The sequence below is a fragment of the Lepidothrix coronata genome, unplaced genomic scaffold (assembly GCF_001604755.1).
Source record: "Lepidothrix coronata isolate B3197 unplaced genomic scaffold, Lepidothrix_coronata-1.0 Scaffold81, whole genome shotgun sequence".
In the NCBI taxonomy this organism is placed as follows: domain Eukaryota; kingdom Metazoa; phylum Chordata; class Aves; order Passeriformes; family Pipridae; genus Lepidothrix; species Lepidothrix coronata.
Window position 1 is genome coordinate 3,548,239 of NW_016690261.1, and position 18,775 is coordinate 3,567,013.

Genomic DNA, 18,775 nt, shown 5'->3' on the forward strand with positions numbered 1-18,775 from the left:
CACAGTCTCATCATGGAACTGGTTAGGAATATGTTAATTCAATAAATGCATCCTGATTTACACTTGCTGTGGATCTGGCTCAAACCATTTTGAAAATACCGTTTTTAGCAGCTTTATGACATGAAAGTTCTGGAAAGAATTTCACATTACTTACTCCATTACAGGAACACTTATGTTTCTGAGTAGATGTTTTCAGTTGGAGTTAACAGAAGACACACTTTTGCATAGCTCACTACATAGCTAAAGAAGCTTAAGAGGAGAAATTGCTACAGAAAGTGGGAATTACATTGAACAAATTTTATTCACTCTTTTGATGTAATGCCATAGAGACAATTATTTCCATACCCAGATGTTCTCTCTCTGAGGTATCTATACTCCTTTTTGTTACTACCAAATGTAAAAAATAGTATCCTCTAAATGGTGATTCCTCTGAATAATAATAATGATCTGCCATTTTTTATCAAGCACTTTTTACAGACCTTTAAGGAATAAATTATCTCATCTAATGTCATGTTGCATATGTAGATTTCTGGGATAATGCAGTGGGTTGACCCTGGCTGGATGCCAGGTACTCACTACAGCTGCTCTCTCACTTTTCTCTGCAACTGGACAGACGAGAGGAAAAAAAAGACCAGAGGATTCATGAGTTGAGATAAGATCTGGGAGAGGTCACTTACTGGTCACTATCAAGGGCAAAACAGACTCAAAGTAGGGATATTACTTAAATTTATTACAAACAGGATCAGAGCAAAAGAGTGAGAAGTAAAATAATCTTAAAAACACCTCTCCCCACACCTCCTTCCTTCCAAGTACTACCTGCTCCCCCCTGCAGTGGAGTGAGACAGGGAAAGGAGTTACAGTCAGTTGTCGTTCTTACCGCTGCTCAGGGAGAGGAGTCCTTCCCCTGCTCCCGTGGGGTCCCTCCCATGGGAGACAGTCCTTCACGAACCTCTCTGGTGTGAGTCCACCCCTTGGGCAGCAGTTCTTCACAAACTGCTGTCCCGTGGGTCACTCCTCCATGGGGTGCAGTCCTTCATGAATGAGATGTACAGATATGGGTCCCCCAGAGGGACCACAAGTCCTATCCGGAAAAAACCTGCTCCAGTGTGGGTTTCCCTCTCCATGGACCCGCAGGACCCTGCTCCATCTTGGGCCTCCCATGGGGTCATGGAATCCTTTGGATATCCACTTGCTCCAGCATGGGCTTCTGCATGGACAGCAGGTGGGTCTCTGCACCTCTATGGTCCTCTGTGGGCTGCATCTGCTCCACCATGGTCTGCACCACGGGCTGTAGGGGCCTCAGCTCTGGTGCCTGAAGCACCTCCTTCTTCTCCTTCTGCACTGACCTTGGTGTCTACCTTGTTGTTCACATGCTCTCACTCTGCTCTTCCCTGGCTGGAATTTTCATCTGTGCAACAACTTTCTGTTCTTAAATATGTTATCACAGAGGCATTACTATCCCTCTTGATTGGCTCGGCCTCGGCCAGCGGCAGGAAGCCCATTCTGGAGCCGGCTGGCATTGGCTCCATCAGACAGGGGAAGCTTCTAGCAGCTTCTGGCAGAACACACCCCTGTACCACCCCCACAAAAACCCAGCCACAGAAACCCACAGCAGATAATAAGAACAAATTTTAAAGCAGTTGTGTTTCAGTTTAGAATATATAAAGCATTGCAGAAAAAAATTATAAATGGGGTGAAATTAGTAGCTAATAATTTTGCGACGGTAAAAAGGCATCTGCTATTTTGGAAGCACATCTTATTTTCAATGGGGAGAAGGACATTGATTCTTTCTAGACAGAAGCCAATTAATGATATATAGGAGCTAGAAGTTTTTAGTTTAGTCAAGGTAAAAGTGTTCAGAAATATATGAGAAAATATTAACATGGTAATGAAAGAAGAATCTGAATAATGGATGACTGAATAGAACCTTAAAATCCTTGTAATTTAGGAATATAACCCTGAATTATTTTCAAGGTTTCAAAACTACAAATCTAGATTTCTTTTCCCACAATATATTTGAAGACTATACTACATTCATTGTTTCTAAATGGTAAAATGGCAGAGAAGTAATAACTACAGACATCAGGATTCTCATGTACAGAATTTTCTCACTGTTAATAAGTTTGTGTCCTTCCCAATCATCTGTGCTGTGCTTATATGTGCATATGCACATTAAGTTTAAGCTTTCTGCAACTGGTCTGGCTGAAAAATAACTGCAGAAGAATGGCTGGGAAAAAAAAGTGCATTTAAATTTACAAATCCAAGTACAAGCACAAAAGATTAAATTTAACTACTAGGGTCTCTGCTCTCACATATGCATTCTTACAGAACTATTTTATTATTAGATGATTTTACATAGGGCTATAAGATAGATTTATAGAGATGAAAAATGTTAGTAGTAAGTACTTAAGAAGTAAATCATGAGAGATTTCTGTTTCATCTCATTGTCTTCATGAATTAATTCACTCTGTTGCTAAGCGGGTTGACTGTATGCTTTGTTTTTGTTTTTTCTTTTCCTCATATACAAGAAGTGGAAAAATAAAACAGTGCTTCACATTTTTTACAAAAATCAAAATTTATAATTACATCATACTGAATCTTCAAGCTCTTTCAGCCTTCAGTATTCAATATTCTGTCACTAAAAAGTATTTTTTATTTTTGTTTAAATCTAATTTTCTATAACCGAAGGCACACTTTGTCAGGAACAAGTGGAAATGGCACAAATAAAGAAAGATCTTTTTTTTTTTCCTCAGGATCCCTTATGTTCACCAGAAACAACAATAAACATTGAGGAACACAGCATATTTAACTATATTTCTGGCATGAAAGGCTACAGACAGTAATTACCAGTAATACTCTCTGCAAATCAAAGTTAACAGTGCAAGTATATGAGTATACAGGAATGCCACAGTAAGGTCATCTCAGCCCACAGCTGAGATGGGAGGGAGAGGGAAAGCCGGTTGTCAGTTTTAATCACAGTTAAGCCCATACAGCTTTCAGAAATGGTAGCAATCTCAGTTTCTCTAGGCCTTGCATAAATATGAGCTATCAGGGTGATTTTTTTTTTTTTTTAAGATTTATTTATAGCTTTGGGCCAAAACTTTGGGTGTGGTGACTTGCTTTAGTGACATATCTGCTCATTAATTATGGATGCTTCCAGAAATGTGCTTCATTGCGTGTGGTAGATTCTAGTGATGCTACAAGAACAACCAAATAACGTATTGAACATATTAAGTACTTCTTTTGTTCTTCTATCAATTAGATAGGTTTTTATGCATACAAATACCTAGGAGAGTGTTTTCCAGTCAGCAAAAAAGTGCTTTAAGAGAGATTATCGAGAGACAAAACATGGCATAGTTTTGATAAAATAAGCAATTTATATAGTTAATTTTGACTCACTTTACTCTTTTAGGCTTTCTACCTGAACTACTTGACCTTCTTTAAATTTTGATAGTCTGGATTTATGTATTTTTTTGCAGATTACTGAAAGATAATAGGATTTCTTTTTTTCAAAAAAAGCAATTTTCAATGTTTATACTTTCTTGAGAAAAAGAGCCCTGAGTAATATATCTTGATAAGCAAACAATTGTTATTATGTCATAAAAGCTTAATGTTACCTGCAAAATCACAATTCTCAGTAATTTGCTACATTCTTATACACCTTAAATGATTTTTGAAACAATTGTAACAAAGGTAATAGATGACAATTTTCCCTTTCTAATAATAACTATAAATCTAATTCAGCTTTGATAAGAAAATAAAAAAAGAAAAAGTAGGAACACATACTTTTTAAAGTATTCATCCCAGAATATTTCAGTGTGGTATTTCAACAATTTTCAGAGAAAAATTATGTTATACTAATGTAAACATGTCTAAGAATTTCTTGTTTCCCCTTCTTAATACTTCTTTATTACCTGAATCTAAATTCAGTTATTGTGGTTAAACTAGTTTTTTTTTAAAAGCAAATTTGTCACAAGAATTTTAATCCATATTTCAGAAGAGTTTTTATTTGGTTTGATTTTTTCATCAAAATTTTTTTTCTTACCGGCATTTAAAAATATAGTTATTTTTTGTTATGTGGAGCTATATGTGTCTTTGTTCTTTTAGTGGTCAAAAACTAAAGTAAAATTATATAAATTGTTCTTAGCCTTGACTTCACCATGTTGCAAACTATCTACATATTGTTGCTATATAGCGTATATACTATATAGTGTTGCTAACACCACCATAATATACTTCTATTTGAGCTCAGGCCAAGCCAGGATTATATTCTGATTAGTGCATTGCTACTTTATGTGTTACAGGCCTCTACTTTCATAAAATATGCTCCTGAAAGAGTAGTAGTGATGCTTAAATAAATGATACTTGGTCTATATAGTAGTAACCAAACTTTACCTTGGTCTTGAAATGCACATTCTTAAGTATTATTGGTTTTTTTTAAGGACTGTCAAAGCCCATGATTGTCACAATATCATTTTGCCATTACAACAACTGAGTTTCATTTTTTGTCTCTCTCTGAATTTGCAGCTACAAATATAACATGCAAAGTTGTTGTTAGCAGGTAAATCCAAGCAAACTAGGGGAAATGCTGCTTTAAGGGATATAGAACTTACTATGAGGTGCAGGAAAAGACTATTACGGAACAGAGCAGTGATTCTGGAGACTGTACAGCAACTTTTATGGAACAGAGGAGGGATCAACACCAACCCAGAAAGAAAAAGTTGAGAAAAAGGGGGATAAAAGGGACAGATTGCCTATTAGCAGAAGCTGGTCATTACACCTGTCATGCTGAGTGCTAGTGTGTCTGTCCTACATTCTTACTAAATCCTATTTCTAACTGTCTTCTGTATCAATACTCTTCTTATTTTGAGTCTCTGTGTGTGAACATCACACTGGACCAGCCAGTAAGTAGGACTAAGTGCCAGCTACTGGGGAATGTGATGCTCTGTATGTCTGTTTGTGTGAAACTACTAGGAGGTTTTACTCTGTAATAGGAATGAAAATAACTTTTTTCATCAGTATATAAAAAAGTTTTCAGCTCCACTGAAGACTTCTAGAATGTGAAGTCAAATACATGAATTATTTTAACAAAAGCAATTCAAATCAATCCGTTAGTTCTATGTAGAAGGAGGGGACAGAAAATAAAGTCTAAGTATGTTTGTTAATTTCTTCTCTCTATAATGAGATGGATGAACACTTAATTACAATCATTAAATTGAACCTTTTAAGTGTAGGTCTTATGCTCAGAACTATATTTCAATTTCTTCTCCAAACACAAATTAGACTTGAACATAATACGTTTTTGTAGAGTAGAAATGGCTATATGACCTTAACGTTTTCTAACAACTCTTCTAATTATCTAGGTGTGCTACTTTCTAATTACTCTTACATTATATGGAGACTGTAAGACTCACAGTGTCTTTCATATGAGTCGTATAGTAGAAAAGACCAAAAGTAAAATAAGTGAAAATCCAAAAAACCAGCATGCTTTGAAGTCTTACTCTAATGACCTACCTTCTTGCCTTTTCACATTTCAGTAATTGGAAAGTTCAACGTAATTGGAAAGTTCAACATAGTTTGAACTTGGTCAGCAAATACTTATATGAAGTTATTAAGGAATTAAAAGTTTACTTCACTTATATGAGGTGACTTTACCTTACCAAGTTTTAACTCCCCACAATGAAACTTTATAGGCTCGCTCAAAATGCAAGATTTTGGAGGTTATAGCACATAACATCAGACCAGTTTTCAGATTTATTTCCAAAAGATTTCATCTGAGAGATATTTTGAACATGATTATGAACAAGCCTTATATTTCTTTTCCTCTCTTCGTAGCTAACAACCTTTCCCCCTCTGTCTCACCAATAACTGCTCTAAAGAACTCACAAGAGGTCTTGTAACTTCTGTCAACAAGAAGAGGTCTTTTTATCCTTTGGCATGTTTCCAGAGAGACATAAATTGTGCTAGGCAAGTCATTTGCGCCATCTGTGTCTGACCAAAATCTTAAAGACAAAGAGGAAATGATATGTAAAAGTAGTGATGGGCCCCTTTTTGAAACACCTGCTATTTTTGAAGGTTTGCTGCATCTTTTGGACCTGGGACACTGCAGACAGATTGCCAAAGTTTGCCCAGTACTGCAATTAACACTCTTTGCAACAACTATAATGCCAAGGAAAATCTTGAGTAGATTAAATGTAGTCAGAGGTCACTGTGGGGCAGGATGAAGGAAGTTGAGGCCTGATGGTATTCTTTTTTAAAACAACTAGAAAAAGCTCTTCATCACAGAAGCTGACTCAAGGAAAAATCCAACAACCCAAATTTCATAGAGAGAGGAGTATGGTGAGCTCAAACAAGGTAGATGCATTCCAGTGGCTGGGAGACAAATATGTGATGCACATACTGGATTGACCAAAAGAAGGACTTGCGTCACGGAGTCTTCTAATCACAAAGGAAAAAGCACTGGCCAAAGATGTGTTAGTCAATTGGCTACTGTGACTATAACACAGTAGAGTTTAGCATACTCAGGAATCAAAAGTCAGATCAAAGACCCTAGGCCTCAAGAAGATGGATAATGGTTTCCTCAGGACCTGAAAAGCTGCATTCCTAGCAGGGTTGCCCTGAAGGGCAACAGAGACCATGAGAGCTCATGGAATCATAGAATCATTAAGGTTGGAAAAGATCTCTAGAATCATCAAGTCCAACTGTTAACCTGGCACCACCATGTTTACCACTAAACCATTTTCCCCAGAGCCACATTGGCATGCTTTCTAGGAATAGTGATTCCAACACTTTTCTGAGCAGCCTATTCCTTCAAGAAGTCTTCAAGGACAATGTCCTTAATACACAAAAGCAGTCCATCTTCAACAGCAAGAAAAGAAGCAGTAATAGGAAAGCTCAGCTTGGGCCAGCAGGAAATGTCTGATTCAGCCTAAAGGCAAAAAGGAAGTGGATTGATGGTGCAAAAGGGACAGATTACTGAGGATTATAGATCACTAAGGAGTTTAAATTCAACACATGAGCATTCACAGGGGAATCAGGAAGACCAAAGTTCATCTGGAATTGAGACTGGTAAAGGTTGTGAAGGGAAATGGGAAGGACTTGAGCAGGCCCAGAGGCAGTGAAAGCCAAGGAGAATACCAACCCTCCTTCTATATTCCAGAGCAGTTCTTTAATATGGATGTCTCATATCACCTCAGTAAGAATATCCCTCCTTACACTGCCCAGGCTATTTCTTTCTTTACTCTCTTGGTTTCTCACAGCTTTACTACAGTGTGAAAACTTGCATGGAAACAAGTGATATGGTAAAATCTAGGTAACACAAAGGCATATATGATGTAGTCAGAGTTATTGCATTTGAAAGACAGCATATGTACACAGCCTTTTCTTCAGAAAAAAAAAAAAAAAGGTAGTATTATTCCTTCTTCCTTGTTAAAAAAATTGGTAGACAGTGTTGGGAAAAATATTTGAACATCAACTATTGAACAGTGTTTGTGAGTGTTTCATTTGTGACCCTTTGAATAGATATTTTTTAAAGCAAAAGAAAAAACTCAGTCATTCTTAAGGTATTGGATACTTATAAAATAATAATAATAAAGCTCAAAATATTTAAGTTGATTTTAAGGAAAATTAGTTTTTCCCTAGAAATTAATAAAGTCCATAATTTTGTCTGATGTTTCTCACAAGACTTCAGTCTTTAGGCTTTTCCACCCATAAACAGATGTCAATAAACCTGGTTTTACTAAATGCAGTCTACTTGCTCTATTCAACGTCTGTCTCTTAAGNACATTTATATCTATGTATGTGCCAATTGGTATTGTCACAGCTAAGCATCACATCAGGGAAAGTGTTGGCAGCAGCAAAATCATGTCTGAAATAGAAAGTGAAAAGAATTCATTTTAGCAGCTGCAAGTCATTCTGTTCCTTGTATTCAGACTTGTTCTACAGCTAGTCACAGCACAAACAGGGATAAAATTATTTTCTGCTTACATATTGAATAGAAGATAGATAAGATTTTTGTAATGGAAAGAACTATATTGGAATATAGTGTTAGCGCTTTCTATTTTGTTCACAAAAAATGTGAGCTAAATCTATATTTCATCTTTCCATTATCTTTCAGTTTACTGTGTAGTTGTAAATGGCACACCTGGCTGACTGGATTTATTTCTGAAGTTTGACACAAAATCATGAGTAAAATGTAGCTTTTTAGTCACATTAACTTTGGGGATTTTTTGCAGAAAAGATTGCCTTTCTGCAATTAATGGAATATTTTCTTTCACAGTGCATTGTTTATTCCCTAGTAATAATCTGTAATACTGTAATGCAAAAATGCAAAAAATAATCTCAGAGTAACTCAAGTTTAATGTTCTTAAGTATCCAAAAAGTGATTTATACCTTGTCATATAACATGGTTTAAACGACTGACAAAGGGAGATTATTCTCTATTCAGTGCCATGTGGTTTAGAGTACTTTACGCATTATTCCAATTATTTAATTCCTATTTAATTGATACAATTTAACCAGGATTTTTCTTCTGGCATTTGGATTACTGGAAGAAATGCAGAAGAAGTAAAGGCTAAGGATTAGTATCTTATGTCTCTAGTTTCTCTCTTTCTCTTTAACCTCTTTTACTTTCACAGGAGACTTCTGGAAGCTGAAGAAAGATATTAATTTTTAGCTTTTATCCTCTTCCGTAGAACTTGATTTGACTTGTCATTTGATAATGAAATTCACAAAGACAGCTTTCTACTAATTAGTAGGTATTTGTTATTATTGATAAAATAATGAAGGATGATTAGCTTAATGCAAAAAGATCTACCTACATTAAGGAATATTATTTACTTGCAGGCATATGCACTTGCAGTGCAAAGCTTCATTATTTTGTACTTCAAAGATTTATGAACTAATGCATGGAAAGTTCTACTTAATTTGTAATATACTACAATTCCACAGTGTCAGTAGCCTTCACTTATCAAGGGCACAATTTGTTCCAAGTGAACTGAGTAGGAAAGCAATGGGGAACATTTGAGAGGCAAAAGAATGAGAAGTCTAATTAGATGAACAGAATTGTCCATTCATCCTTATGGCTTCTCTCCGATTATATATCCATTCGGAATTTCTGCTCACCAGTAATGTTTTAATTTGGAAAGTAATAGCAAGTGATAAATAAAAGACAGACTCTGTGATAAGTAGCTATTATAGTGAGTATTGCAGTGTCCATCTATTGTCCTCCCAATGGCTGCAGGAAAATTCATACTCCAAGGTCATATACGTAGGATCTGTACTTCATGCTGGGAAGCACTGTGTGTTCAGGAAGAGCTCACACAAGCCATCACACTAAGAAAACAGCGGAAAAGACACGATGCAACAAACATGAGTCATAAATTAATTTCTTATGGAGACTGAAGCTCTGTAAAACTCTTAGTGTGACAGTAGGCATATTTCATCCAAATTCAGGTGTCAAAACATAAAAATTCAGATGCATGAAAGTCTTGCTTTTCAAAGATGATAAAGGACATGACAGTAATGCAGTCTTGCATTTAAATGACCTAAGAAAATTAAGTTTGAAATCAATTTTCTGTATAGTAATAGCTTCATGTAAAAAGTAGATTCACAATAAAATTAAAAAAAATAGAATCTTAGTCAGTTGCTGTCACACCAATAATGTGACACCAACAGGCAGGATAGCCCACAGCTGATCATTCCTTGGTCTTTGAGAAAATTTCTGTTGCCTGGGAAACAGAAAAAGAGTAAGGAGCCATGGAGCTCAGGGACTGCAACCTGTATGTATAATAACCAGGAGCTTAGAGAAGTGATGTTTTTAAAGTCATTATTTGTCCCTTATGGAAGCTATCCTATCAAGGACTGAGTTTGTAGAAGTGTCTATATCCACACAGAATCTGGAATCTGCCTCTCTGCCCTGTTATGGTGAGACTTCACCTGCAGCACTGCAGCCAGCTCTGGAGTTCCCAGCACAAGAAAAATGTGAACTCCTTGGAGCAGGTCAAGAGAAGGGCACAGAAATGCTCAGAGGGCTAGAACTCCACTACCATGAAGAAAGGCTTAGAAACTTGGGGTTGTTCAGCTTGGAGAAGAAAAAGTTCTGGGGAGATCTTGATGCAGTCTTTCAGTTCCTAAAGGGGGCTTATAAGACAGAGAGAGACTTCTACCTGGGCCTGGAGTAACAGAACAGAAGGTTACAGTTTTACACTGAAAGGAGAGATTTAGATTATCTATAAGTAAGAATTTTTTTACGATGAGGGTGGTGAGGCACTAGAACAGGTTGCCCAGAGAAGTTGTGGATGCCCCATCCCTGAAAGTGTTCAAGGCCAGGTTGGATGGAGCTTTTATAAACCTGATCTTGTGGAAAATGTCCCTGCCCATGGCAGGGGTGTTGGAACTAGGTGATATTTAAGGTCCCTTCCAACCCAAACCATTCTACAGTTCTACAATTTCCCCTTTAGGTGTTTCAGTTAAGAACTGAAAGTTATAGACAAGGTAAACCTATATTAAAAGATACTGTCCTGATCTTTCGCTAATTTTAAAGTTTACCTTGGAAAAAAGTTCTTGCTTAGCTCAAGTCACAGATTTCAGTGTGTTCCCATAAAGTTTTGCAACTCAAAATTTAGAGTCAAAGGGTGTGTGTAGCTCTTTTATTTCCTGTTATGCTCACCTGGAAAACATTTTCATAAGGAATAGATGATTTATATGATGATAGCAAATTCCTGTCAACTGCACTAGAATATAAGCCTTTCACAAACTTTGATATACGACATCCACATACATTCCAAACGATTGTCTTTTGTGGACCTGTGTCCTAACTATTGAAACATGGGGCTTTGTGGTCTGGTTTTTGTTTTTCTAATGGGCACATATATTTGTTACAACACTTGCATAATTGACTTTTTTTTCGTGTTACTAATCGGATTGCACTACAAAAGAAATTAGGGGGCTGAGGGAGGTTGGCATCCAATTTTTTATCAGAATAAATTCAGTCCATAAATACCCAGACTACTATTTGATTGTCAAAAAAACATAGGGAACACCTGTTACTTGGGCTTGTTAGATGATAACACTATCAATAACTGCAAACAACAATGTAACATCCATAGCCATATGAAGTAGAAGTTGGGCTGAAGTATTTCTGTCTACTATGCTGAAGCCAATGAAACTGTAGATGTTTTTGTAACAACTAATGCCACAACCTTTAGTGCACAATATAGCAATTTTCATAATATTTTCTCTTAAAGAGGAAATTTGCTCTTAAAAAGAGTTGGATTAGATAGGAAACAGAACACTGACTAAATTTTGCTTAAGTGTAGCGCCATTGCTTTCCAACAGAGAAAGCTGAACAGGCATAATTTAATAATATAGTTCAATTTCTATATAAATTGAAAATAAATTTATATACACATTTAAGTCTGGAGTGGGGAAGGAAGCAGAGGGACATACTTGCATCGTTTAGGGCCTAATTTACTTTGGTCTATGCAGGTGATTATAATGAAATCCTACTGAACATGTGACATTTTCAAATGTAAGAAAAAATATCAACACTTCTCAGCTGTTCATGTGCAAAAAAAAGATCAAAGCCCTATATTAAGTATCTTAAATATGACAATCTTGTCATGGAACACATTGCATTTCAGAGACAAGAAATTTAATTGGTCAGGGAGTAAACTTGTCTGCAGATGGTAAAATGTTCTGAAAATTCTAGAACTGACACCTATCCTATAAGGATTTCTTTTTTCATATATTTTTGTAACTTTTCAATAAAGCTTTTCTTTTATTTCTAATGGAAATCAGAATTAACATCTTAAGTCTTCATCTTCTGCTCTGGATGTTGAGATTTTGCACTGTTCTCCAAATCATTTTGTTTACATTCAAATATTTACTTATACTACAGTTTTATAGGAATCTTCCTGGTTCATTTCCTATACATGCATGTAATTAAATTAACCAACGAACTAACCACAGAAGAAACATAATTATTTGCATTTATTTGAACACTTCATTACAATATCTTGTTTATTTAATATTGTTTAATCTTTTCCCCTTATCTTCCTTTAATATTTAGATTACTATGTGCTTTGATACAGTCCTTTTTAATCCTGGCATGACAATACATCCCACTTGCATATTATCAAACTAAAAATCCCTAGAGATACAGAAATTTAAGATATTACATTTTTCTATTACCAGTTTAAGTTTTTAATTACATAATTTATTATTCTCTCTATGTATTCTATTACTGTATCTCAGCTAAACATGATAAGAATAAATGCTAAGATCAGCATTAAATAAAACTTTCATTGAATTTATTTTTCTGCAGATGAATAGTACACACCAGTACTGAGGATGCTTCAGTTCATGACTTTGGTGGGCTGAACTCAGTCAACTGCCAGATGTCAACATAGATGCTCTCTACACTCTCTCATTCCACTTCTCAAAAGGACGGGAAAATAAAATAAGATGAAAAATCTCATGTGAGATCACTTTTCAATTATCTTCAGAGGCAAAACATCACCTCTTCATTCTAGACTCAGCTTCACTCCTTCATTCCTGACTCCTCTACCTCCTTCCCACCCTGCTTAGTGGCCCAAGGCAAGGGGATGTGGAGATTGTGATGAGTCCATACCAACTTCTGTCTGACACTCCTTCCTCCTTATTGTTTGCCCCCTTCAAATGGGTCCTCCATGGGCTGAAGTTCCTTCAGGAAGTATATATATGTGTTTCACCATAGTTTTCTCTGAGGGCTGCAGAGGAATGCCTGTTCCGTCCCGTGGAGCACCTCCTCCCCCTGCTTCTTCTTCCACATCAGTGCTTGGATGGTGGTTTCTCACACTTTCTTTGCTCCCATCTCTCTCTCAGATAGAACTTTGCTCTTTCTTAAATACACTTTTACCTGAGGTGCCATCATCTTGACTGAGGGGCTCAGCCACACCCTGTGGTGAGTCCATTGCAGCTCTCTGGAACAAGCTGTTACCAGCAGAGTGCAGCCCCAGCCTCTCCTTACAAAAGTCCTGAAACCCCCAACCCATAGCCTCTTCTACAAATACCTCGACACTGACACTAAATAAAAGGACCAAAATACAAACTCTTTATATTTCTCTGAACCTCTGACTCTCTTATTTTTACATTATTCATTTTATAAAATGAAATTTTATATATTATGTAACAGGAAGAATATAGAAGCTTAATAAAGCTACTGGCACTATTACGTTTGTAGTTTTTCTCAAGTATATTTGGAAAGTTAACTATGAAAGTTCTTTTTTTCTTCATTTTGCAACTTTTCAAGGTTAATCAAGCTGTCAGAAAGAAATTGCAAATACATGTGCCTGCACTCAAGAGTACAAATGTGCAATCACAGCAGGAAAAGGAATATGTTTTCCACTTGGTTGAAATGCATTTATCACAAGAGTTCTTAAGGAAAATGGTCTGTAACTTAGATGTAGTTTTAAGTCATTTTAAAAAATATCTTCTCACACTATGTTGTTAATGCCATTTCAAAATACTGCTTTGTAAGGGCATAAACTAGGAATGAACTTGTAAATAAAATAAATATATAGCTAAATCATATTTATTTTCTCTGTTTTATGTCTGTCTTATACTGATTCTTAGCACTACCTTTTCAAAAATATAAGTTTGTCACAGCTACCACTGACAATTGCTTATCTAATTGGGCATGCATGCAATCAAATTGCATGCAATTTAACTTTTCAGCAGGTAACAAGAAGAGACATAGACTTGGCCTAGTGAAGATGGTTAGTGAATTTAAAGAGAAAAGCATTTATTTTGAATTCATTCCCCTTTCTTCTTGAAAGCAAGCTAAGATCAACGTCATTTAAACAACCTAGTTTTTATGTGGCTAGCTATTCAAGCCGGTACTCTTAAAAATGAATTCTTTCTTTACTGCTTTCACTACTAGTATCTTACAATTGTTTTCTTTCTCTGGATTGATCAGCTGAACTGTCAACCAGTAGGAAATGCGTGTAAGCTCTATTATTGTAGGAGCCACTATTCAAAGAAGAAACTACTTTCTTTAAAACAGTACAAATTTTACTGAAGCAGCAGTGAATGAAGAGTCCCTTAGCATAAGAACAGACATCTTAGTCAAATCAGAGACATACCTAATCAGGTAATTGGTATTGTTAGTGACCTGCAGTGAACAGTTTATCAAAAAACAGATGTTGATTCAACCTTATTTTCACACCCTTCCTAATATCAGTTATGGCTAGCAACTAAGCTTCCAAGTAATATATAGCTAATATATGTCTTTTCCCTGGAGCTCTTTACCACCACTATATTTGTGTGATTACTTGAATACAGCACCAAAATTCAAGCATTAGAGTCTGTAGACTACAGACTTGATGAACTAGAGGGAAAAATAAAAGAAGAAAAAAAAAAGAAGAAAAAAGGAAACAGTAGCAAGACAAAAATCTTACTTTGAGTGACATACAACTGAAGCTTCTTATTTGTGTGTTTATTTTTCTAAAGGGGCCAAGATTCACCTTTTTTAAGAAGAGTAATATGATAAAGGTGCTCTTAGTCATTTTCTAAGTCAAGTAGCTTTTCAGTGGTTTCCTACAGGCTATTTTAGGCTTTCTGTCTGTTATCTGACTCCTGACTTTGTTTGGACCCTGCTATCCTCTCGGCATTCTCTGTTTGCTCATATTTGCTCTGACTTGTTCCACTCTCCTTTTCCGCTGTCCCCCCACCTGTTTCAACTTGCCCTATGTTTGTTGCTCATTGAGGAGATGTATTTCTTCTGGAAGGATCTAATTGTCTCAGCATAGAGCTGACAAGCCATCAAATTAAACAGGCTTCTTTCTTCCCTGATGCTCAGGAATACATATCTTTTTACCACAATTTTTTTTCTCTTGCAGGTACTTTGGGATCCAGGTGAGGGTAATTTTCTTCCTAAACCGCAGATTACTGACTTCTGATGCACTTCGCACTTATTTACACTGAATTTGATTGACTACATGAATAAGATGTAGCCAAATAAGAGATGGTAGATCATGCTTAACTACAGCTAACAGTATCACCAGCTACTGACAGACCCACCTCCCCCAGGTGTCAGTATTTATGTCCACTAGTCAGATAGGAGCAGTATCTTAGGCTGGTGTGAGCTGTCAGGTGCTGCTGTGTATGAATGCCAAACTGATTGATAACCAGGGATGCAAAAAGAGAGGGATTCTGTCTCTTTTCTTTAGCTGTATTGGATTCTAATACTAAAGGATAAAAAGCAAAATTTCTTTTGTATACTTTACTGAAATTAGCTGAATGAGTAAGGGTTAAAAGCCACAAATGAATGTTCCAAAGAATTTGACACCAGGGTCACAACTTAGTCACAATTTTTGTACCCTCATATTCTGTTTTTTATCAATCATCACACTTTCTTTCCATTTCCTATTCTTACACTGCTTTTCAAATCCTGCCTCTTTCACCTATAGCCTCATAATTTTTGTCTTCCCTCCACGTGAAAGACAGCAATATTCACAGCCACAGCATTCTTTTCTACCCATCTCTATGATAAGGCCCTTTCTCTACATGTCCTCTCCCTGAGTATTTTTCACTGTCACTTCTCTTCCTGAATTCCAACTTCAGTTTTCTCAGTAGAATGAGCAATTCCTAATTCCTTCCTTGTATCTGATCTTTTCATACTGTTCTCTCTGTCTTGAATACTCTGCACATCTTTTTAGTCTATTTGTCTTCTCCTGCCACTGCTACTGTCAAGCTGTGTATGCTTTGTCCCCTCTCTCCTTCACATAGAATTATGTGCCTGCACTGTAGTGTCCTTCTTCAAAACCAATTCTTCTGTTATTGCTTCCTCATTTTCTGACACATCATTCCCCAAAGAAGAGCATCAGTACATTCTTCTAATGAAGTAGTGTAATATTTCATCATCTTTATTTTTCTAGTCCTCCATCTGTTTCACTTTTCTCCTTGTCTGTGTCATTCTAATGGACACAGAAAACTCTCTGAGGCATGGGTAAAAAATTCCTATGAAACACTGCATGAAACAAGTGAAAACCTATACAATTTTCAAAACAAAAAAGATTTAAAATTAGAGATGTTTCCTTTAAATTTTCTGTTTCAGCTTTATGATGAAAATGGCACAGCTACTAAATCAGGTCTATTATTACCACAGAAATAATCAAATATATATAATGTAGAAACCATCTGCTAAAAACTTTCTCCATTTCAGTTTTACATAAACCTTCTTATCATAATTTTTTAATTATTTTTTAAGTAACATAGGAGTTATCATAAAAACTATCCGTTTTCAAATTTCCCTTGAAAAGTACTAAATATGTTGTCTTGTGCATTGATACTGGTTTTTAAAATTGTTCTCAGTATTGTGGATGGATAACATGCTAAAATGGATTGTTCAAATATAGTATCTACAAAACCCAGTACTTTTATGATGAGCTTAATTGGCTTCCATTTTTCACTGTCCAGATTGCTCAGAAATTTGTCAAAATAGTTTTGCAAATACCTTAACTTAATAATGAAGTTCTTGTTGATAGGTAATTTTCATTCACTAAACCAGTCTCACTGACGCATATGCTCACAACAGACACAGACCTCCACTAAGGCCTCAGGGAGCAGTTTATTTTTCCCTTACTTGGAGGCTGTTAGGCATTGCTTCAGATCTCTGATCTGAACAAGTCGAGTACCAGTTATTGAATTTCAAATAATGGTACTACTTCCATTTAAGGAAGACTGGATATATTCCTACGTTTTAGTTCCTAATATGCATTAGACATTATTTTAGGGACCAAATCAGCTTCACCTCAGACTTTTCACCTGTAAAATATTAATGAACCCTGACATGTATGATGGATTTTTACACATTCAAAGAATCACAGAGCTCAAGATAAAAAATATGTATTAATAATAATAAACATTATTTTTGTCTGGAGCAGAAAGAATACTCAAATCAGTAAAACTGTTGTCAAAATTATGATGAGGATTAATGCTCTGAAAACAGAAGAAAGAAAATAATCATGCTTTCAAGCTGCTCATCTCATTTAAATGTTGTTCCTTTCCTCACAGCCAATTTCTCGACAGGCTGATGAGCCGCATATACCCCAATAGTCAATTTATCTCTCCCTTCAGGGTTCTGGATGATGGAAACTTAGTGGTGGGTTTTGAGATTTGTCCTGTCCTCTTCAATCCTTCTATCAAAAATAAATTAAAGATTAATAAAGGAATAAGAATTGTCATATGAACAAATGAGGGTTAGGTGAATAAATTATTTTTTAATATAACATGAAGCTTCTTCTACCAATCTCCAGTAATTTAACTCAAGAATATATGTATTTCTTTTTCTTATCCTACGTATTAAAAAACCCAAATTACTATATTTTTCACAAATTGGAATGTTATCGTTCCTGTTGGACATTATTAACAGTGTTAAGGAAAATTCAGTCCTCTCAAAATGAGGACTGGTTTTTATGGAAAACAATATCAATTAAGTCCTCTGACACTGAATGAACCCCTTTTTCTTAGCAGTTTGACAAAACTACCTGAAAACATCCTAGAAGTAGGTGAAGATTTAGAAAGCTTTAACGTCTACTTGTTTGGTTCCTGACCTTTGCACAGAATTTCTAAACAGATTCTAAAGATTCTTGAAGCAGGGACAAAAGGCCCAGATTCATCCTCCTTACTATCAGTTTTCAGTATATGTATCTTTTCAATGGTCTCACTCTCTGAGAGTGAGTGTGCATGCTCTTGCTCTGGTTGTTGCAAAGAGGTCTGAGATTGGTTTCTAATTCCTGCAATAGCTGACTTTTATCAGGACTATGAGTTTCAAGGGACAATTGCTCTATTTGTTCTAAGTCACTGTAAAATGTCTTGAGCTTCCTCTCTAACAGCTTTCAGCTGCAGTTGCATATGTCTCTGTGAGAAGTCCCATAATTTCCTGCCACTCCTGAAATTCTGCTTGCAGGGCTTCTTACACTTTTTCATGTTCTACTACCTTTCTATTCTTTTCTCCTACATGCTACCAAGGGTTTGCATCCATACATGACCTGTGTATTTTACAGGATCTCACTTCTTACACTAATTAATGTCAGAACATAATGGGCTATGGAGGCTGCAGATGTATAGAGATAATGACTATGGTTCATAGGTTTTGTATGGTTCATAGGATTCCACAACACATTCAGGGGCTTTTATCCTCTAAATTTCTCTACTGTATTACAGGTTATCATAAATGCCACCAAAAAAAATTACCTCTAGCAAGTATAATATGTCAAATATCAGGACCAGCAAATACAATTATGATTAATTAAGGGAATTTATTTATAAATATATTTATATATATTTATAATACATATAAGGCTATTACAATTTACTATCAGTAATCAATAACATCATCTCAATCACTAATATGGTAGCAATCAATAACAGTAGCAATTATTCATATATCAACAACCACATAGGCATAAAATATTAAAGGTCTCTACAAAATTATAATTAACGAAGCAACTTACCAACAATATAATAGCAGATATACTTTTGATAGATTCCTTATATGGGTATATAGTATTGGTACCAAGTGAATTAGATAGATTTTAGAAGGGAGCAAACCACCCCAAAAGGGAGGACAAACTGACTCCAGAAGGGGACCCAATCATACCAGAGAAACAAACTGAACCAACCCCAGCAGTGGGCCAGAGGGGATAGCAAAAAAGTAACAATCTAACTTCACAGATGATCCATATAATGGAATCTGGAATTTACTAGGTGTCCCTGGTTAAAGTCCAAGATC